We start from the raw sequence: 23,256 nt of genomic DNA on the forward strand, positions 1-23,256 counted from the left end.
GCCATATAATAAAAAAAAGTCACTTCCCTGAGCCCTGAAAGGTCAGTTTGGGTAGGGTTACTTGGTAGCCACAGCGTGATCTGGGGGCGGGCGTCAGATTAGAGCCGGAACTGGTGATCTGCAACTTCAGTTCACCTTGAAGCAGGTCAGCTGAGCTGAGAGCCCTTTGACTGAGCTCTTCACCTGCCACTGCTGCTGTCGCCTAGCGGTCTTCAGCGTGGTGCTTTGTGTGCTTTGGTCTTGGGTAAATGACTTCCTGGTCAGTGTTAGTGCTCAGTGGGAAAACATGTTCAGTTATGGGGACTGATGAGTGGTCCCCTAGAAGGACGGCCTCCTGAAAGCTGTCCCAGAGCAGCAGAGCCCATGGCTAATAAGGTGTGCACGGGAACTGAAGAGAGCACCCAGACACGGGTCTGGCTCTTGAGACTCTAGAGCAGAATGAATGTCTTTTGAAAAGCCGAGGATCTAAGCCAGACAAGGTCTGACACTCAGGTGCTCTCTCAGCCACACTTTGGGCTACTTTGGTTCCATCGTGTGGACTTTAATTTTGTAAAAATTAGTGGTTCCTCAATTTCTCAACTGTCAGGCTCAATATCTCCAGCTTTTTTAAAATCAGTGGTCACTCCCCGTTTGATGTTTTGACACCTGGATTTCAAACATTCCATGTGGTAAGGCAGAACATACTAATTGATTTTTTTCCGTTCTTTTCCTTAAGAAAAAATGTGAGTTTACACATATGCTGCCATTATGATTCCAGCTGAGACCCCCCCCAGTAGCACTTTGTTGTGTCTCTCTGGTAGTTTCGGACGCCTCAGTCTAAAGCTTTATGGACATCCGTGACACAGCCTGTTTGGGGACTATGTAAAGGGCTGGGATTTGGGTGGAGGAGAAGAGAAGGTGTGAAGGAGTGAAGAGCCTGGCACTGCCTGCAAGTCCCAAATTTGGTTCCACTTCTGATCCTGTGACTCAGATTGTCATTTCTCCTTGATTGCTGCGGGGTGTACTCTGGGCCCTGCTGACAGGACGTTCTTTGTGCACCACGTATTTATGCTGGTGGGAGTTGTGTGGCTGGCGCTTTGTGCATTGTCTCAGCAATTGCGTGGACTAAATGTCATATGGGCAGTGAATGGGTTTCTTCTGGTAGATGTTAGGCCTGGGGGATGGCTTATGTTTTTAATAGTCTTTTTCTCAGATTATGAATGGATTTTATAAAACAGGCAGTGGTCACTCTATCTAGTTCCTTCTAAGAAATGTAAAAAATATCTCTTAGTACTTATGAGTGGGAAAGACACAGCCACTTAAGCTGCGAGAAACTTGGAAAGGAATTCTCCAAGGATAGAACCTGTGTTTAGTAGATAAGTGTTTGATATCTTGTTATTTTCCTTCTTTTCCTTTTTTAAGAAATTATAAAAATCATGCATGCTTTTATGGAAAACAAACCATTTTAAAGCCTACCGTGTAAAAAGATGAAAGCTCCCTGTTAGTCTCCGTGCTCATTACCCAGAGTAACCACTATGAATGTAGATCCTTCTGAGTCTTCTCAGGCTCTACAAATATGCACTCTTTGTGTTTTTAACAAAATGAGGATAATATCATACATATTCCGCATCTATCCAAATCCATGTGATACGTTTCTTTCTGCCTCACTTCTGTTAAGTAGCAGTGTGATCTGGTGCTGACTTACTGTCCTGCATTGTCCTCCTGTTGGTTTTCCCACTGGTTTGCTATTAAACATACTACAGGATTGAACTTCCTTGTGTGCCACTCTTTTTGAAGAACGGCTACCTAGGCTTGGAATTGCTGATGGGTGCCACCACATTGCCTTCCAAAATGGCTGTCTCAGTTCTCATGACAGTCTGAGAAAGTACCGCTTCCTATACCCTCCCTGAATTGGATGCCCATCTTTTAAATTTGTGCTCCTTGGGTTATTACTGAGGCTGAACCTCAGTAATCATCAGCCATTTGTATTTGGTCTTTGTGAATTGCCTATTCATGTTCTGCGTTTATTCTTCCATCAGGATGTTTCTTTTTACGTTGATTTGTAAGAACTTGTATTAAGGATATTCTTTGTCGTCGTGCAGATGTTTTCCTACTTTGTCATATATCTTTTGATTCTCTGCTTGTCATGTTGCCGTATCCAATTTCTGTTATGATTTCTTCTTTTGATTTTGTACTTAGAACATCCTTTCCCACTTAAAGAACGTGTGAATATTCGTCTATATATTTTTTCTTCCTAAAAAAACGTGATGTACTGTATTGATATATACAAAAGAATCTTCTAGGTAAGTTGTCCTTTGTTTTTCATATGGTTATAAAAATGCCTGGTTTTGTATTGAGCATCGGGTAAGGATGGGATCGAGAGCCCACTTAGCCAGTCGTGTCATAGCCGCGTGGGGATTCAGTCAGTCATCTGGTCTTCACCTTTATCATATGTCGACTTCAAGTAAACAAACATCTCTTACTTTTCTCTTTCCGAAGTTTTTCTTTGTGAGACTTGATGGCAAGCCTGTCAGCAGATAATCATTTATTCATTCACCCAACAAATATTCCAGGCAGGGGCAGCGTTGGGCCCTGCAAGTGCTGCCTTCTCCTTGACTTGGGGCAGGGCTCTAGAGGCTGCAGTGCCAGTGGCTGCGGCCGCAGCGCTCATTCCAGAAGACTCAAGAAAATAGTGGATCTTCACAAAGTAGGTTTTGGATCAACGAGGAGGAATCCAGAGGGTGTGTGCATGTGTGTGTGTTTAAAATTCTGACACAGAAGTTAGAGCTTAGGGTAGACTGAAACATAAGCATAGTTTGTTTTCTGTCTCATGTAATTGCAGGCTGATTTTTGTCTTGAATTGTGATGAGGGCTTTTTGCTGTTGAAACAGCTCTATATTCGGCTATCTCGGTTGTGATGGAATAAAAGTTGTGTACTGATAAAAATGGTAATTTTCTTCTATGATTTTGAAGCATTTCTGTAATAGCTGATAAAAATAAAGTCAGGCTTTTGGTGAATATATTCTTAGGGGAAAAAGTGTAATTTTTTGCAGCTTGCATCATTTAAATCTAATAAATAACCTTAAAACTGAAGTGGAATCCTGGTTTGGAATGAGAAGTATTTTTTTACTTAGAGAAAGGATATGAACAACTTATGATTAAGGAAAAAGCTTCTTGTATGAGGCTGCTTTTTTCATGAATTTTAAAAATAAGTATATGATGCAGAACGAGAAAGGTTGTATAAAAGGTCATATGGTGGGGCGCCTGGGTGGCGCAGTCGGTTAAGCGTCCGACTTCAGCCAGGTCACGATCTCGCGGTCCGTGAGTTCGAGCCCCGCGTTGGGCTCTGGGCTGATGGCTCGGAGCCTGGAGCCTGTTTCCGATTCTGTGTCTCCCTCTCTCTCTGCCCCTCCCCCGTTCATGCTCTGTCTCTCTCTGTCCCAAAAATAAATAAACGTTGAAAAAAAAATTAAAAAAAAAAAAAGGTTATATGGTTAAAGAGCTCCTTGCCACCCTGTCCCCAGATATCCATTTCTCTCCCTGGAGGCAGCCATCGTTACCAGTTGTTTTTTTGTTAATCTCTGTGTGTATGCATGTATGTATGTGTGTGTGTGTGTGCAGTTTTTAAATTGTGGTAAAATATACGTAACAAGATTTACCATTTTAGCCATTTTTAAGTGGACACTTCTGTGACACGGAGTACGTTCTTGTGCAGCCATCCCCATTATGCATCTCCAGGATCCTTTTCATCTTGCAAAACCAAAACCATCTCCATTAAACTGTAATTCCCTATTCCCCCTTCCCCAGCCCCTGGCAGCTACCCTTCTCCTTTTTGTTACTATGAAATTGATTATTCTAGGTACCTCATATTATATTTTATAATCGTATTTATATATTTTGTGGGCATATGCACACAAACGGGGGGTGTGTGTGTGTGTGTGTGTGTGTGTGTGTGTGTTTGTGTGTGTTTACACAAACAGTGAAATGCCATGCACATTTCCAGAATTTGCTCTTTTTAGTGAATGTATCTTGGAGATTGGTATCAGTTTCTATAGAGCTGTATCATTCTTTTTAAGGGTTGCTTTACTAGTATAGAAGAAATTCCTAGAGATGGGGCTTGCTTGGTCGAGGGGTATGTGCATTTTAAACTTGGAGAGTTATTGCCAAGTCAAGGGTGACCTTTTAATTGCATAGTTTTAAAGAAAAGACTACATATGAGGAGATGAGCACACGAATTTATGTCTGCAGTGCTATATGTAGAGACTAGAGAGCTGTTAATTAGGCTAGGAAGAAATAATTTTTAGTAGTTAGCACTAGAAAGCAAAACTTTGGAAGCTTCCATTTCATCAGATGTGACCTCGTGTGAGCAGAGCCTGTGAGGCAGGATCCTTTACTTGACAAGGGGAACTTCAGCCAGTTCTCGTTTGTGAATATTGAAGAAAATGGAGCATTTTTATTTTGCTACTAAGTTGCAGTGGCTCCTTGGGACTCAGAGTTACAGGGTCTCCTGAAGCTGCTGGACCTTCTGTCTCATTTGTATTGTAATATGCATAAGGAATATACTGGAAGTATTCAGGACCAGAATGCTGTTGTGTCATTCTCTTTGATACTTTATAGAGCAATACTTCATTAATTTACCCTATACCAATTGAGTGTCTATTCTGTCATTTACTGTAGTAGACGGTACAGACTTCCACTATCCTCAGTGATCTTCTGATCTAAAAGAAGATACAGATCGGCAAACAGACGTTATTTACAAGGGACCAAATGCTACGATGGAGGAGTACTGACCACTGAGGGAACACATCAACGTTAGAGAGGTCCCACCTAGACTTGAAAGTGAGATTGGGGAGGAGACTTCTTTGAAAAGTGACCTCCACGACCTGAACCATAAGGCAACATTAGCTAGTCCAGGAGAAGGTGGAACATAGGAGTGGGGGAGAGACCAGCATGCACGGAGACTCAGACAAGAGAGAACTGTTGGGCTGGGCCTGAGGAGTTTGGAGGATGGAGATGAGACAGGTGCGGCAAGCCAGGCCTAAGGGCTAGGAGCAGTTTGCAGAGTGTGCTGGTAGGAAATCAGACACACCACACCAGCTGTGCTAAGCAGGCTCTGCTTTCCTTCTAAGTCACACCCCATTCTGAGATGTTCCCACGCCCCAGAAGGCAGTGTAAGGAGCTCTGGCCATCCATCCTGTCCCCTTGCCATCCCCATGGCTCTGGAGGCCATCTGCCCTGAGCTGGCTTCCCACCCACCCATCAGGGCCCCGGGGCTCTCCCTCCAGGTCTCTTTATGGAACCTTCCCTCCCTCCACTTCTGCCCCAGGAGACCCATGAGGAGAGGGCTTCCCATTCGCCAGCACACTTCCTTCTGTGATACTCCATGCCGAGAGGAGGGCGGGAGCTTGTGTGGCATGACCGTCCACCCTGGTGCCAAACTCACTGCTTAGTTCTTCTGATTTTTATTTATTATTATTATTTTTTACCAAGACTTTCATGGTGAAGAAAGCAGTGCATAATCAAGCTCACTCTGTCTTGTCAAGGGCCAGGTCCACCCTGATGAGCCATCACGGATGGCACTGCTGCGATTCCCACAAGCCTGGGCTCAGGAGGTTGGATCAGAGCCCTCTTTACCTCTTCTCTGTGTGGCTACTCCTTGGCCCTCCCTTAGGCCATCCTGACCCTCCCGTCTTTGAGGTCTTGCCTTCCTGCAGTCCTCCTGGCCCTCTTCCTCCCCAGCCTCTGCACTCTGCTCAGGCGTTCGCTACTCCGGTGCTTTCCACTTGGACCTCAGAAACGTTAGCAGTTTGCCCTGTTCACATCAGCCTCCTTTATGGAGCTCGATGTGACGGCTCCCGTGAAGTCCCGGGCACGGTTGCACTTGCTTGCCCTGCCTCCCTGAGGTGGCCTGTCCTCCGCAGGTGATGGGGATGCTCTCCATGCAGGCTTTATGCTGCGTTACACGTGAGAATGTATAACGTTCAAAACTGTTTTTACAGGCTTGCGGGAGGGTGTCCTACTGGATGTAACATTCTGCAACTCGCTCTTTTCACTCGGTACTTGGCTTTTGAGTTTGGTCCGTGTTGCTCTGTACGGACCTTCATTCAACATGTCTCCTTGTGCTGTAGAAACATCTTTACAACAGAAGCCCCACCAGAGCCCAGAGGGAGAATGGAATTTAGAGAAACGGGGATTGACATCTGGTTTATGTTTACATCCTTTGGTCCTATCAACCAAGAAGATATTTTTATTTCTTTGTTTGTGAAAGCTTTCCACACAAAAAAAGGCATCCATTTTCTAGATTTATTAATAGGGCAGTCCGAAGGTTTTATTTTTAGATTTGAAAGAAAGCAAAGCAGGCTTCTGAGATACGCACGTTTCCCTTTGTTCCCATCTTTGCAGCATTCCACACTGCTGCTAAAACACAGACGTGAGCACTTTAAAGCATGAGCTGACCTCTACATGTGGATTCTTCTTGAAACTATTAAAGTATTTTGATTTCTTTGGGGCCTCTAGTGGTACTCAAGTTTTGATAGTACTTTGATAAGTTATATTTTAATTTTGTCTATACATATTCAATAATACAGTTTTAAAGTATAAATTTGTGTGTTTCTGGTTTTTGTGTTTTTGTAAACAGCAGAAGGTATCGGTCCATATTAGTGCTAATTTGCTCTAATATTTTCAGCTGTTTTTGGAATTGCACTTGGCAAAAAAACACAAACGTCTGCAGTTGTGACAGTTTGTCTTTTTGTTCCACTTAACTCCAGAATAAATAATTCTAGTGATTTTTTTTTTTCCAGGCTCGTAAGAACATAGGAATGATTAAAGTCGTCGTAGTACTTAAGGAGTTAGGGAAAGTTGAAAAGTCTTTAAGTGGTCACCCTATAAAAAATGTTAATGTAGCTTGTATGCAGCTGTCTAAAATTGCTTAGCCATTCTAAGTTGTTTAAGACAAAAATGTAGTATTTATTAAGCTCTTTATTTTTTAATTCCACAAGTAATTTTATCATTGTGGAAAACACATATGGAAATGACTGTGGAAATTCCACCACGCGGAGAAAACTGCCGTTACTGTTTGGTCTGTATGTTCTTAGACCAACAGTTCTGACTCATGGTTGAAAATCCACGGGTTCCGTAACCTTGGATGGGAAAAATACTTCATCTTGATTTTCACTAACCTCTCACTGAAAATTCAGTTTTCCTTCAATGACAAATGTAGGCCACAGACCATGGTAGTGTTAGGAGTACCTGTGACTTTGTCACCAGTAGAGATGAAAGATGCTTTCTTACCACATTACAGTTACAGATATTTTGGAAACATCATTTGTCCTTATCATACTTCAAACTTAGGGTAGTTATTAGACCTAGGTGTTTAATGGTTTCCCAAAGAAGCACATAATACTCCAGCACCATCTCGATGTGCATAATTCATCAGTTTCTATGTATTTAATTTTATGCATTTCAAAACATTCTTCTGAGAAGGGTTGCGGAGAGCCAGAAGGGCCCGCGGCAGAAGAAGGTTAAGAACACCCAGTGTGTATGTTACGCCGTGCGACTGCAGACATCGGAACTGCCAGCCCTTGAGTAGTCAGTATGTGGGGAAAAGAGTAAAGAAAGCCCTAGAGCACAAGTGCCAGAAAGGGAGACAAAATGGCATTTAAAGCTTACTTCAAACTATTCTGTCAAATATTTTTATGAACCCATTTAGTGTTTTTGCAAAATCCGTGCAAAGTGTAATGCAACTAAAACTGTTTAAGAATGCTTAATACCACATAAATTTCTTGATAAATAATAGTCTTAAAGTTACCTTTGCTGTTGGCATTTTAAACATTTTTCTTGGGGCCCTTGCATGGCTCAGTCGGTTAAGCGTCTGACTTCGGCACTCAGGTCACGATCTCACGGTTTGTGAGTTCAAGCCCCACATCAGGCTCTGTGCTGATAGCTCAGAGCCTGGGGCCTGCTTCGGACTCTGTGTCTCCCTCTCTCTCTCTCTGCCCCTCCCCCACTTGCACTCGGTCTCTCCCTCAAAAATAACCATTAAAAATTAAAATTCTTCTAGAGTCTTCCTTATGCACCCTGTGCATACGTACATACTGTTTTAAATAAATGGGATGATACTATAAATGTACTGTTGTAACTTGCTTTTTTTTCCTCAGTGATGGGTTGTAGATATCTGTCTGTGTCAGTAAAAGTAGATTGATAACACCACCTTTCTCTAAGATGAAAATAATGTGATTGTATTTACTAACTATAAAAATAATATCTGTTCAATGGAAATTTTTTTTAGAAAATAAAGAGGAAAAGAAAGAATTTGCCCATAAATCTGGCATCTACAGATAACATCTGGGTAATGTCTTCACACCGTCATTTTTGATGATCACATGACATTTCATTGATGACTATGCCTCGATTTAATGTGGGGCATATCCATTGTTTATGTGTTTCCATTGCTTTGCTGGGTTCAGCTGTGTGCTGATGATTCCACTCTGTGCCTGCATATCTAGCCTCCCTCTTGAACCCCACATTGGATGGCCTCTTCAGTATTTCCACTTGAGTTCCTCATAGACATTTCAAACTTAACAAGTCCCAAACAGTTCACTTGCTTTTTTTTCTCCCCTCAAATCTGCTTTTTCTCCTGTCTTTTCTAATTTTTTTTTAATGTTTATTTTTGAGAGAGAGAGACAGAGCATGAGCAGGGGAGGGGCAGAGAGAGAGAGGGAGACCCAGAATCCGGAGCAGGATCCAGGCTCTGAGCTGTCAGCATGGAGCCCGACTTGGGGCTCAAACCCATGGACTATGAGATCATGACCTGACCCCAAGTCGGACACTTAACCCACGGAGCCACTCAGGCGCCCCTCCTCCTGTCTTTTCTATCCCAGTAAATAGCATCAGTATCCATCCAGTTACCAATGCAGAATTCCAGGAGTTGTCTTTTGCCTTCTGTTCTTTCCCTTACCAGCGACTCATGTGGGGATCCGTGTTCAAAATGGACCTCACAGCCAGCCGTGTCTCACCACCTCTAATGCTAAGGCCTCAGTCCAAGCCCTAGGTCACCTCTCAATGGATGCAGCGGGACCTTGGGTGACATTGAACAGCTTCCTCACTGACACTCATGAAACACCACACATTTCATAGGACTATTTGTTATACTGACACTCAATTCTGAGTGACAGGACTGTTCCATATTTAGTAACTTTTTCATCTGGCTGATACAGTTCAGTTTAAATACTGAATTCCTTGCTGCTCCATGCCGAAGGATCTGCAGTTCATCAGGCTGTCCCCCAGCCATTCATCCCACGATGGAGTTAGGTGTCTCCAGTACCTCAGGCACTGTAGTAGGCAGGTGGAGACTGCTTGGTACCTTTCCTCGTGGAACTTAAGTTTGGCAAGAGAAACAGACTTAAATAATTCACAAGTAATTATGTAATTACAGCAGGTGAAGTGCTCTGAAGGCCAAGTGGCGGTGGTGGGGGGAGGGGTGGTTACTCACCATGCTCATGAGTAATGGGGGAACAGTGAAGCCTTGGGAGGGATAAGGAAACCAGTGCTAAGGAGGCAGTGCTGAAGCCAAGACTTGAGGGGTGAACAGAAGTGGGCAGGACACAGAGTGGAGGAGGGCTTTCCCAACTGGAAAGGGCATGTGTGAAGGCCGCGAGCCTGGCAGGAGCTTAGCCCTCTAAGGCACTTACAAAGCCCTGTGTGGCTGGAGCAGAGTTGGGGCGGGGCAGGTGGCGGTGATGCAGGCAGAGAGAGGTTGACAGGCTAGGTGCAGGATTTTTTATGTTAATCTCAGAGCAATAGAAAACTACTGGAGGGTTAGGTTGTTTGGCGTTTGAGTTTTTATCAAAATACTACGGCCACTCAATAACAATATAACTCCTCAAAAGAGGTTATGGTGAAAACAACAGCCTACCCCTTCCCCTTCCTGTTCCACAACCCAGATAGGACAGCTTTTAACTGTTTCTACTTTCAGTTTCTTTAATGGTTACCTTCAAAATTAAATCATCTGCTTATCCATCTCTCTTGGTTTACCAACTTTGCAGAATTAACTCCCTGAAATGGAAGAGGATGGCTTAGCTTCCATCACCTCCCATGTTGAGACTCACACTCACATTTTCTCTCTGACTCTGGACGGTGCTTCCTCTTCTGTCAGCTTGCGGCCGTGTGGCACTTCCCCTCTGTTAAGATGAGGATACTAGCGACCCTGCTCTTCCTCCCACCTTGACCTAAAAGCTATACTTGACCTGGGCACCTGGCTGGCTCAGTCGGTGGAGCATGCAACTCTCAATCTCGGGGTTGTGAGTTTGAGCCCCATATTGGTGTAGAGATTATGTAAAAATAAAATATTTTTAAAAATAAAATTTAAAAAAAAGCTATACTTGATCATATTCATTCTTACAATTACTAACATTTGTGCTCTGCCCTCCAACTACATCCACGTGGTCGTAGGTTAATTCTAAAGTTGAATGAACACCTGTCAACATCCTTGACACCGTTACACGTATGTAAATATTGTTACCCTGAGGCCAAGTCACAAGTGCTAGGATTACATTCCCTTCTTTATAGGTCTGGAGTCACAGTCGCTAGACCACTCAAAGGAGAATGACCAAGCAAGGTAAAATGGATTCTCCTTTCTTACACTCCCATCACCTGCTTACAATCTTTGCCAGAATTTAACGTGCTTCATGTTTGGACCTTGGCTTTCTTGTACAGATCTTTGTTTTCCCCACTGTTTCTGATGGCCATTTGCTCTTCCTTAATAGTATTTCCTGGTTTTGTAAAATCTTTCCAGCCGTGCTGTTTCTTTCCTGTAGTTCTGCATCGTCCTCTCTCCTGCCCCCCTCCCAGAGGGGGACAGAGCTCTCTGTCCCCCTCCTGCAATCTGGATGAGTACTTGCTCTCTGAGGTGGTACACAGCTGCCACCCGGGTCTTCCCTTCGCTGAGATCTTGGATTGGAGCCACTGTTTCTCAGAAGCCATGTCTTTTACATGGTTTATTCCTCATTTCCTGGATACTGGGATAGGGTGTGTGGGTAGTAAACTGTAATGGACACGGTTGTTCCTCACCACATCCATTCCCTCTTTCCCCGTTCCTAACAGGGCCCTGGTGTCATCTACCTTTCTACCTTGCTGCCGCCACCAGCAGGGATCCTTAAGACATTCCACACATTGCATTCCCTTGGCAACTGATACTGTGTTTTAATTTTTTTAGAGAGAGAGTGAGTGTGAGCCGGGGAGAGGGGTGGAAGGAGGGAGGGAGAGAGAGAGAATCAAGCAGGCCCCGTGCTCAGCACGGAGCCCAGCACGGGGCCCAATGCAGGGCTCGATCCCACGATCCCTAGAATCATGACTCAAGCCAAAACCAAGAATCGGACACTCAACCAAGTGGGCCACCTACGTGCCCCTTGGCAACTGTTACTGATCCAGGTTAGACCTATGTTCTCAGTCCACTCAGAATGAAGGGAAGGGCTTTGATGGCATGTTCAGGGTAAACCAACCCTCACTGGGTATAAATAAGGAAGATGCTGTTGGCGGCTTTGGTGTAACCTCAGACTGAGGTGTCAAGCCTGAGGACAGCACTTCCTCACCAAGGATCTGGGGGCAGATGGACAGGAGGAGCCTGGGGCCTGCCCCCGCTCTGGGCTTCCAGTTGTAGGAGAGAATACATTTTCTTACTGTGTAAGCCAGTTTGAGTTGGCTTTTCTGTTACTTGCAGCCAAAAGCATTGTAACAGACATGTCTTCCGAGTCACTGCATGTCTGAAATGTCCTTCTTCTGCTCTTCTACTCAATTGACTGAGCATAGAATTTCAAGTTGAAAATCATTTTCCCTCCTAATTTTGAAGGCATTGCTTCCATTGTCTTCTAGCATTCAAAGTCACCAATGGAAGAAACATCTGATGTCAGTCTGATTGGGGTTCTTTTGTAGGTGTCTTTCTTTTCTTTTCTTCCCTGGAAAATTTTTAGGATTTTTTTTTCTTTTTCTTTAGTGTCTTGGAATTTCATGAGAATGTGTCTGGAGTTGTGTCTTTTTCATTCATTGTGCTGGGGTCATTCAGTCAGAATACTTTTGTCTATTGTCAACTCTTCTAAAAAATGTTTCATTTTTCCATTTTCTCTTTTTTATGGAGATTCCTCTTAGCTTAATTTTGGACTTCTTATATTGGTCCTCTGTCTCAATCTTCTCTCATATTTTCCTTTTGTTTTCTTTCACTCTGAATTTTGGAATGTCTCCTAGACTCTATTTCCATCCCTTCTGTTAAATTCTTTATTTCAGCCAAATCTTTTTTTCTACTTACTGTGAAGCCTGTGTGCCTACTGCCTAGATTCAACAATTGTTAACATTTTGACATATTTGCTTGGTCTGTTTAGATGTGTGCATTTTTAGGGGCACCTGGGTGGCTCAGTTGGGTAAGTGTCTGACTCTTGATTTCAGCTCAGGTCATGATCTCACGGTTCATGGAATCGAGCCCTGTGTTGGGCTCTGCACTGGCAGTGCGGAGCCTGCTTGGGATTTTCTCCCCCTCTCTCTGCCCTTCGCCTGCTCATGTGTAGGTGTGCTCTCATAATAAATAAAGTTAAAAAAAATGTGCATTGTTATATCTTTATGCTGACCATATGAAAGGAATTCGCAGATATCATGACATTTCCTCCCTAAGTACTTCAGCATACATCTCCTAAAATTAAGGATATTTTCCAATACAACACAATGCCCTGAGCATACCTAAAAACATTAACAGTTCTCTAATGTTATCATCAGACAGCCATTCTAAATTCTGATTTCTCCCAAATGTCTCTTACAGCTGTTTGGGAAGAGGGGAGCTAGAGAGCAATTAAGATTTATTCGTTATATTTGAGTATGTTTCCTTTTTCTCTTTTGACAAGAACAGCCTCCCCACGTCCAGTCCACCTGTGACATTGGCTTTATGAAGCAACTAGCCCACTTGCTTTACAGAAGACCCACATTCTAGATGTGTCTCTTTCCCTGTTTATCTTTTATATTAATTGTAAATGAGAGGTTAGATTTTAGGGCTTACTTAGGCAAACATTTTGGGCAAGAGTATTTTGTATTAGTATCAAATCAGGAGGCACGTTCTGGTTAGTTCTCTTGTGGCTCCTGATGCTGTGTTTTACCACTTGGTTGAAGAAGCGGATGACTACCAGATCTCTCCATTGCAGATGTACAGTTTTCCTGCTGTAATTGATAAGTAATATGTGGTATGCTTTGGCACCATACAAAGATCCTGTTGCCCAGCAGTTCACCTAATGATTTAGCATTCATCGATGATCCTTGCCTCAATCGATTACTTCATTGGCAGTTACAAAATGATGGATTTTCTAGTTCTGTCCTCTCTTCTACATGTAGTATTGGCATTCTTCTGTAAAGAACTTTCCCTTACCAAGTAAGGAGGAACTATATTTCCTCCTAAAAAGATAGCATAAGCGCTAAATCTTTGCCTTTAATTACTAAATTAATTACTAGATTCCAGAGCAAGGAGTTGGTGTAATAGTCACCTCCAGGTGGTGGCAAACCCTTTGCTGTTGTGTTTTCTCTTCTCTTTTATGTCAATATGAACTCATGGATTTTTATTTATTGAATGTTTTGCAATTCAGTTATAGTCACTATCTTTTTAATAAAATTATTCCAAATTTGATCAGTGGGAGTCCCTTCATGCTGGCACCTGTGTCCTCTTGGCATACTCTCATTAATTAGTCTTTGAGTGATTCTTTGCTTTCTGGCACAAGACATTCCATGTGTGCTTTTCCTGACCCAGAACTGGTTCCAAGAGCTCTGATTCCTTTTAGTGGAAAATGGTATTTAGGAGCCAAGCTTTGGGTGCTAGATGTGCTCATTCTTACTGGGGTGACATTCTCTCTAGGTTCTCTCAATGGACAAAGCTAAAAACGCTGAAAAGATAATTTTTAGACTCATGAATACATAATGATGTCTTTGGTGGAAATTTAACATTTGAGGGTTTGTCTTTAACTATTATTTTATCCTTATTTATCAACTGAAAACGTTGACTCCTAATTAGCCTACTTATTTGCTTTATCTAGTAATATATAAAGTAGTTACAAAACTATAATACCTCTATTACTACTAACCTGCAGTCTCAAGGGCTGAAGAATCACAGGACAGAGAGTTCACAGCAACCACAGCAGCTGAAAACCAAGAGCAGAAATCCCGGAAAGCAGATAGCCACAGGCAGGGGGCCCACATTCTTCATATAACCCTGCTAAATTCCAGCGAAGGCAAAAGAAATGAACAGAGATTTCAGATGCTGCCCACCATAGGGAACACAGTTTGGAGTTTGAATTCTACTGAGTTGACTTCCTGTTAAATCCGTGTCTTTATTGCAGTATAGCCGAATCCAAAGTCTGACAGTGTATCATTCACAATGTCTAGACGTTTGAAAAAATAGGAAAATGTGACCCTTACTCAGGAGCAGGGGTAAGCAAATTATTTTCTGTACATAGTGACTATTTTAGTCTTTGCCAGCCATATAGTCTCTGTTACAGCTACACAATTCTGCTGTTGTAGTGTGAAAGCAGCCATAGACAGTATATAAATGAATCGGCCTGACTACATTCCAATAAAATTGTATTTCCAAAGATAGGCAGTGAGTCATATTGGGCCTGCAGGTCATAGTTTGCCCACCCCTGTTCAAGAGAGAGGCAATCAGGGGCACCTGGGTGGCTCAGTTGGTTCAACGTCGACTTCGGTTCAGGTCATGATCTCGTGGTTTGCAAGTTCGAGCCCTGCGTCTGGCTCTGTGCTGACAGCTCAGAGCCTGGAGCCTGCTTCAGATTCTGTGTCTCCCCTGTCTCTGCCCTTCCCATGCTCATGCTCTGTCTCTCAATAATAAATAAACGTTAAAAAAGTTAAAAAAAAAAAAAAAAGGCAATCAATGGCAACCTACCCCAAGATGACCCAAATGTTGGAATTAACAGGATTTTATTTATTTTTGAGAGAGAGAGTGAGTGCATGCGATGTGGGGAAGGACAGAAAGAGAGGGAGAGAGAGAATCCCAAGCAGGCTCCTCATTGTCAGTGCAGAGCCTGATGCAAGGCTCTATCTCAACGACCCTTGAGATCAAGATCTGAGCCAGAACCAAGAATTGGATGCTTAACCAACTGAGCACCCCCCGCCCAGGTACCCCTAGCAGAGAAGGATCTTAAAGCAACTGTTGTAAACTGTGCTCAAGAATGTAAAAGAAAATACACTTGTAATGAAAGGACAAATCAGTAATCCTAAATCCACTCATATCAATAATTACATTAAATGAAAAGTGGATTAGACATTTTAGTTAAATGGCAGAAACTGTAGGCTGGATTAAAAAGCAAGGCCCAACTTTTGTTGTCTATAAGAGAAGCAGTTTTTTAAAGTTTATTTATTTATTTTGAGAGAGAGTGTGTGTGCACATGCACATGGGAGGGGGGGGAGAGAGAAAGAGAATGAATATTCTAAGCAGTCTCTGAGCTGTCAGCACAGAGCCCAATGAGGGGCTTGATCCCATGAACCATGAGATCATGCCCTGAGCCAAAATTAAGAGTTGAACACTTAACTGAGTCACCCAGGCATCCCTGTAAGAGAAGAGCAGTTTTAATGCTAGACACAACTAGATTAAAATAAAAGGATAGAAAAAGGTATACCGTGCAAACAAACAGTAAGCGTAGGAAAACTGGAGTAGCAATACTAATATCAAAAAAAGAGACTTTAAAACAAAGGATATTACCGGAGATAAAGAGACACACACTTCATAATGAGCAAAGGGTCGGCTCATCAGGAATACATTAACAGTCATGAATGTGTATGTGCCTAATTATAAAACTGCAAAATACATGAAGAAAAATTGGCAGAATTAAAGAGAAAAAGACAAATTTCATAATCATACTTGGCAATTTTAATACTCTTCTTTCAATAATTGTTAGAACTAGACAAAAGAATTAGGATACAGATCTGAACATTACCAGCCACATTGACCTAATTGATATTTATAGAATAACACACTCAACAACTGCAGAACACACAGTCTTTTCAAAAGTACATAATATAGTTCAACAGTGTAGCATTTACTGGACCAGAAACCAGTCTCAAGACATTTCAGAAGTTTGAAACATAGATTATGTTCTTTTATCAGAACAGGATTAAAATATCATAATAATAAGATCTAGAAGAAAAACCCCTACTATTTAAAAATTAATACATTTCTGAATAGAAATAGAAGTCAAAAGAAAAATTAGGAAAAGTTTCAAGCAGTAACAAATTATAATGAAAATAAAACATGTTAAGATTTATAGGATTCAGCTAAAGGAGTACTTAGAGGGAAATTTATATGAGGTATGAACAGCCAAATTAGAGGTAATTAACAAAGCCAAAAGTTGGTTCTTTGAATATATCAACAGATAATCTGCTGGCCAGACTAATCAAGAAAAAAAGAGAAGTATGTAAGTTACCTACATCAGGCAGAAAAGGGATATTACTGAAGCCTCTTCAGACATTAAAAGGATTATAAGGGAATGTTATAAACAACTAAAGTTGGCAAATTGGATGAAATGGATAAATTCCTTGAAAAACAGGACATATCAAAACTGACATAATATGAAATAGAAAGTATTTAGTAGTCCTTCATCTAGTGAAAATATTTAATTCATTATCAGGGCACCTGGCTGGCTCATTCAGTAGAGCATGCGACTCTTGATCTTGGGGTCGTGAGTTCAAGCCCTACATTGGGCGTGGAGCCTACTTAAAAAAACAAAAAAAAAAAATTTAATTCATTATTAAAACATTTTCCCAAAAAGAATATTCTAGGCCTAGATGGTTTGGTTTCACTGGTCAATTTTATCAAACATTTAAGAAATAGCACCAATCTTAACATAAACATTAGCTTTTAGAAGAGAGAGGAGGAAGAAGAAACACTCCAGCATAACCCGGATACCAAATCTTATGAAGACATTACGTGACAAGAAAATTCAGACCAATATCCGTCATGAACATAATGTAAAAATCTTAATAAAATATTAGCAAATCACATCCATCAGTATATAAAAAGATAATGTGTCACAACCAGGTGAGGTTTATCCCAGGAACACAAATATGATTTAACATTCAAAACCAGTCTATAATTCACCATATTAAGAGAAAAAAGGAGAGGGATGCCTGGCTGACTCAGTCTGAAAAGCATGTGACTCTTGATCTTAGGATTGTGAGTTCAAGCCTAGTGTTGGGTATAGAGATTACTTAAATAAAAACTTTCTGAAAAAGAGAATAAAGGAGAAAAATATGGTTATCTCAGTAAACATAGAAAAAACATTGACAAAATTCAGTGCCCATTCATAATAGAAACTCACCAGATTAGAAGGGAACTTCCTCATTTGATACAGTGCATTTATGAAAGCTACAGATAAACTATTTAATGGTAAAATATTGAACATGTTACCCCTAAAATCAGGAAAAAGGCAAAGATCTCCATCCTTAATACTTATGTTCAGTATTGTACTAGAGGTTTAGGCCAGTATAATAAGGCAAGAAAAAGATAAAAAGCATGAATGTTAACAGGAAATAAAACTTTCTTTTTTGGAGGTAATGTAGAAAATTTGAGTCTATAAAAGAAAGAAAGAAAAACCTTTACTAAAACTAAAAAGTGAATTCAACAAGGTCTCAGGACACAAGGTCAATTATACAAAAATTAATTAGAAAGTGAGTTTTATAATGCAGTACCTCTAAGAATAATTTAATGAAAAATGTACATGGTCTATACTCTGAAACTGAAAAACTTGCTGAAAGAAATTAATGGCCTAAATAAATAGAAAGATATACTGTGTTCACAGATTGAAAGACTGATCGATCTTTGCAGTGTTAGTTCCCCCATATTGATCTGTAGATTAAACATAATTCCAGTCGGAGCGCCTGGGTGGCATAGTCAGTTAAGCGTCCGACTTCGGCTCAGATCATGATCATACGGTTCATGGTATCGAACCCTGTGCACGGTTCATGGTATCGAGCCCTGCGTCAGGCTCTGTGCTGACAGCTCAGAGCCTGGAGCCTGCTTCAGATTCCGTGTCCCCCTCTCTCTGCCCCTCCCCCACTCGTGCTTGGTCTCTTTCTGTTTCTCAAAAATAAATAAAAACGTTAAAGGTTTAAAAAATATAATTCTGATCATAACTAAAGGCTTTTTTTTTTGTAAAAATTGACAAGTCAATTCTAAAATGTATATGGAAATGCAAAGTACCTAGAATTTTCAGAGCAATCTTGAAAAAGAACAAAATTGGAACATTTACAGTACCTGATTTTGACTTACTATAAACCTACAGTAATCAAGACTGCTTGGTACTTGCATAGGATAAACATGTAGTTCAGTGGAATAGAATAGAAAGCCCAGAATTGACCAAAGTTCTATGATTATTTCATTTTAACAGAGGCACCAGAGCAGTTCAATGGGAGAAAGGAAAGCCTTTTCACCAGATGGTTCTGGATGATAGCAAATGACATTTATACCAGACAAAAATGAACCTTGACCCTATCCATATTAGTTTCCCGGAACTGCTGTAACAAAATACCACAAACTGGGTGGCTTACAACCCAAGGTGTCAGCAGAGCCATGCTCCCTCTGAAACCTGTAGAGAAATCTTTCCTTGCCTCTTCCTAGCTTCTGGTGGTTTGCTGGCAATCTTGGATGTTCCTTGACTTGCAGCTGGATAACTGCAGTGTCTGTCTTTCTCATCACATGGTGTTTTCCTCATAATATGTGTCTTTGCATAGCTGTCTTCTAATAAGGACACCAGTTATAGTGGATTAGGGGTCCACCCTATTCCAGGACGACCTCGTCTTAAGTGATTGCATCTGCAAGGACCCTATTTCCAAATAAGGTCACATTCTTAGGTACTAGGAAACTTTAACATTAAAATTTAAAACTTTTGTTCTTTAGAGGATACCATTAAGAAAATGAAAAGACAGATCACTGAGAAAATAGTTGAGACAAGTCATAGAGAAAATAGAGAGTCATATATTTGACAAAGGACTTCTATCTAGAATATGTAAACTACAGTTAAATAATAAAAAGAGGCAAGATTTTAATAGATACCTCGCAAAGGAAGGCATCTGAATGATGACCATGAGAAAGTGCTTAACAGTACCCATCGGAGAAATGCAAATTAAAACCACAATGAAACACCCCTACACACCCCCAGAATAGCCAAAATTGAAAATTGACAATACCAAATGTTGAAGGGGATATTGAGTATGACTGAATGAGAAGTGGGGCCAGGGAACTTTCTGTGGCCATAGTGATGTTTTCTATCTTAATAGAGATTTGGCTTCTACAGATGGATGTACTTGACAGAACTCATTAAATGATTTTGTCACTTTACTGGATGTAAGTTTTACTAAAAAAATGAAAATAAGTTTTCAACTCTAGTTAATGATACACATGCTAAAGTGTTTGGGTGTACTAGTGTGAGAACTTTGAAATGCATCAAAAATAAGATGGATTGATGGATAAATGGCTGATGTCAACAGCAGCAGAATCGAGGTGATGAGTATGTGGGTATTCTTTGTGCAGTTCAATTTTTCTGTATGTTTGAATATTTTCTTTATAATATGTTAGGGAAAAGTCACTTGGAATAGTTCTTTTCTGTGTAGTTATGTTATTTGATATACAGCTAGGTTTATTTGTTTTCAGTGTTGGTTGCGCTTTTCTCTGTTTTTGGAATATGTCAAGTATTTAATGGTTCAGAAGTCAAGTCTAACTTATTATGGGGATTGCTACTTTACTGAATGAACCTTGTTTAGTTATGATTGTAGAATAACAAAAAGTTAACGATTGTAATAGTGATTCTTTACGTTACGGGTTTATATGCACACATTTTATATACATGTAAACAACATTAAAATGCAAGTTGATGTCTGTTGAATCTAGTATAATAGACTTTAATTTTTTTTAAAGCCCCGCCTATGTAAGAAATATACACTTGTAAGTCATATTTCCATTTTATTCCCTTGATCCCCTTTTAATTAAAAATTTTTTTGGGGGCGCCTGGGTGGCGCAGTCGGTTAAGCGTCCGACTTCAACCAGGTCACGATCTCACGGTCCGTGAGTTCGAGCCCCGCTTCGGGCTCTGGGCTGATGGCTCAGAGCCTGGAGCCTGTTTCCGATTCTGTGTCTCCCTCTCTCTCTGCCCCTCGCCCGTTCATGCTCTGTCTCTCTCTGTCCCAAAAATAAATAAACGTTGAAAAAAAAATTAAAAAAAAATTTTTTTTAATGTTTATTTATTTTTGACACACACACACACACACACACACACACACACACACACAATCTAAAGCCAGCTTTCAGGCTCTGAGCTGTCAGCACAGAGCCCGATGCAGGGCTCAAACCCGAGAACCATGAGATCATGACCTGAGCCAAAGCCAGGACGCTTAACCAACTGATCCACCCAGGCGCCCCTAGGTGATCATTTTATTAGTTCTTTGCTCATCCTACTAATGTTTCCTTTTACGAAGATAAGTTATAGACATGTATTCTTATTTCTTCTTCTTTCTTACACAGAAAGTTAGCACGATGGATATACTGTTTCACATTTTGTTTTCAGTTTGTTTTCATTTGGTCTGTCCTGGAGATCAGTCCGTATCAGTGTAAATTCCCTCCTTTTTTATGGCAGTGTGGTGTTTTCCCTTCCTCATTCTTATGTCCCTGCTGCATGGACTCTGTTGTATAGATAAACTATGCTTTAGTCGAGCAGCTCCCTGTGGATGGACATTTGGAGCCTTTTGAGCCTTTTCCTATTGTAAACAATGCCACACTGTTGTTTTGTATTTGTAGCTAATCCGTTTTTAATCTCTGAACTCTTTTATTGTCTGTTTCTTTGTTGTTTGTGGACACTTCTGCTCTGGTTTTAGGGCTACGTTGTCTTCTAGAATTTCTCCCAGAATATTATATTTCCTCTAGGGACAGAATTGGTCTCTCTTCCATGTCGCTGGATCTCTTCCCCTGGCCCTGGAAAGCCATTCAGGTTGGGGACGAGAGGCCTGGGTAGCTGGCACCCTGCCTCTGCTCTGGTGGAGTCCCCCACTTCCTGTGGGGTCTCTCCCCCAAAGAGGATTTGGAGTAGGAGTTCTATGGAGGGCAGGTAGGGCAGGTTAACCAGCAGTTGGCTTTGCAGGGTAAGCAGATAGGAGTCACCCTCATGCCATGGACTCTCAGAGGCCAGATAGAGGCGGGCTTCACCTGGGCTGCTGCCTGCCATACTGGGAGCCTTGCCGGGAGGAAGGGAAGGTTCAAGCCACAGATTTAGAAAAGACCCTTGGTTTCTTGCCCACGGGAGAAAGGGGCACCTTGCCACTCAAAGTGTGCTCCACTGACAGGCCCCAGTATCATTAGCCTCACTGGGAGCTTTCTGGAAGTGCCCTGCCCTAACCTTCTGGATCACAGTCTGATGCTCAACAAGCCCCCTAAGTGGTTCATATGTATGAGAGTTTGAGGTGCTGCTTGTTCCTGGTCTCCTCTGCTCTGAGAGCCTCTTTGGGCTTCTGACTGGCACCTGGGCTCCCATATTCTTTGTAGTACGTTCTGTTCCATTAGTCAATACATTCCTCCTACTTCCAGCATTTAGAAATTTGTGAACCATATCTGTTCAGAAGTCCCCTCCTGTTGTCATCTCTGTTGGAGGTTTCTTTCTCTTCATACATCTATACTTTGTTTCTTCAAGGTTTGAAGGGCTAGGTAACAAGTGCATGTATATAGTTGCTTATTCTCTAGGAGCGAAGGATTTTAAGCAGGGACCTAGCTGTAATATGGTGAACTTCATCAGAGGCGATGGAGACAGAAGCCAGGTTGGAGTGAGTGGGAGGTGAGGCAGTAGAGAGCAGGTATAGACAACTCTTCTTTTTTTTTTTTAATATTTTTATTTATTTTTGAGACAGAGAGAGACAGAGCATGAGCAGGGGAGGGGCAGAGAGAGAGGGAGACACAGAATCCGAAGCAGGCTCCAGGCTCTGAGCTGTCAGCACAGAGCCCGATGCGGGGCTCGAACTCACAGACCGTGAGATCGTGACCTGAGCTGAAGTCAGACGCTCAACCGACTGAGCCACCCAGGCGCCCCAATATAGACAACTCTTCTTGAGAAGTTGGGCTATGATGAGGACCATAGAAATGGGAGTGGGGTTGAGGGTGATGGGGTTGCAGAAGGTCTTTTTCAGGTGGATGGCTATGAGAGCTTGTTTGCATGAAGAGGAGGAGACAGAGCCCTGGAAGAGCAGAGTCCTTGCACGGAGAGTGGCCATTGGAGGGTGGGCTTTGGGTGGGAACTTACTCTTTGGTAAGAGTGGGGAGAGTAGAACATGGATCCTTGGTTAAGGCTCAGGAGTCCAGTGAGACTCACTAGACTAGAGCTCACACAGTGCTGGAGGCCAGAGGTCCAAAATCCAGGTGTTGCAAGGCCTCACTCCTTCCCGGGGCTCTAGTGAAGAATCCTTCCTGCCTCTTCCAGTGGCTGGCAACTGCCTGGCAGTCCTAGACTTTCCTTGGCTTGTGGTCACGTTACTGCAATGGTGCTTCTGTCTGCACTTGGCTTCTCACCGTAATCTGGGAGGAACTCATCTGAAGACCTTTCACTTAACCATGTCTGCAAAGACTCTTTTCCCAGATAAGGTCACGTTCACAAGGCCTAGGGGTTAAGATGTGTACGGACCTTTTTGTGGCCACCATTGAACCCACTATAGAGACCTGTCCACCACAAGGGCAGAAGGGCCCAGGGAAGGCCAGGAGTTCCCACAGAACAGTTGTTTTCCAGTGGAATCCAGGCACTAAGCAGAAGGACAGTGGCCATTCAGTTCTATTTTGTGTAGCATGACCCACAGTATTTTGGCTAACAGAGTTCGTGGTAGACTTAATGAGATGTTTATCTCGTCCTGCGTAGTCTTCACACAGCACCCATGTAACTCCTGACTGACTGGCTGCCACAGTTTTGGGGAGCTATAACAGGACAACCTTGTTGTTCACTGGAAGGTTTGTGTAGTTAAAATCAAGGGTCCCTTTAAGTCTGTTCTCATACTTCTGTACCCTGTGCTATGACCAGACATGGAGATGGAATGTTAAAAAATGAAAGTGCTGGAGCACCTGGGTGGCTCATTCGGTTAAGTATCTGACTTTGGCTCAGGTCATGATTTCACAGTTTGTGAGTTCGAGCCCCACATCGGGCTCTGTGCTGACAGCTCAGAGCCTGGAGCCTGCTTTGGATTCTGTGTCTCCCTCTCTCTCTCTGCCCCTCCCCTGCTCAT

General features: G+C 42.1%; 1 protein-coding gene across 1 annotated transcript in view; it reads left to right on the plus strand.

The window, feature by feature from the left end:
• MECP2 (methyl-CpG binding protein 2) overlaps positions 1-23,256 on the plus strand; it is a 69,024-nt gene that overhangs the window by 5,656 nt on the left and 40,112 nt on the right. The gene's annotated exons all lie outside the window — the stretch shown is intronic.

This window comes from Herpailurus yagouaroundi, unplaced genomic scaffold (genome assembly GCF_014898765.1).
Source record: "Herpailurus yagouaroundi ecotype Mexico unplaced genomic scaffold, PumYag 67493, whole genome shotgun sequence".
Classification (NCBI taxonomy): Eukaryota; Metazoa; Chordata; class Mammalia; order Carnivora; family Felidae; genus Herpailurus; species Herpailurus yagouaroundi.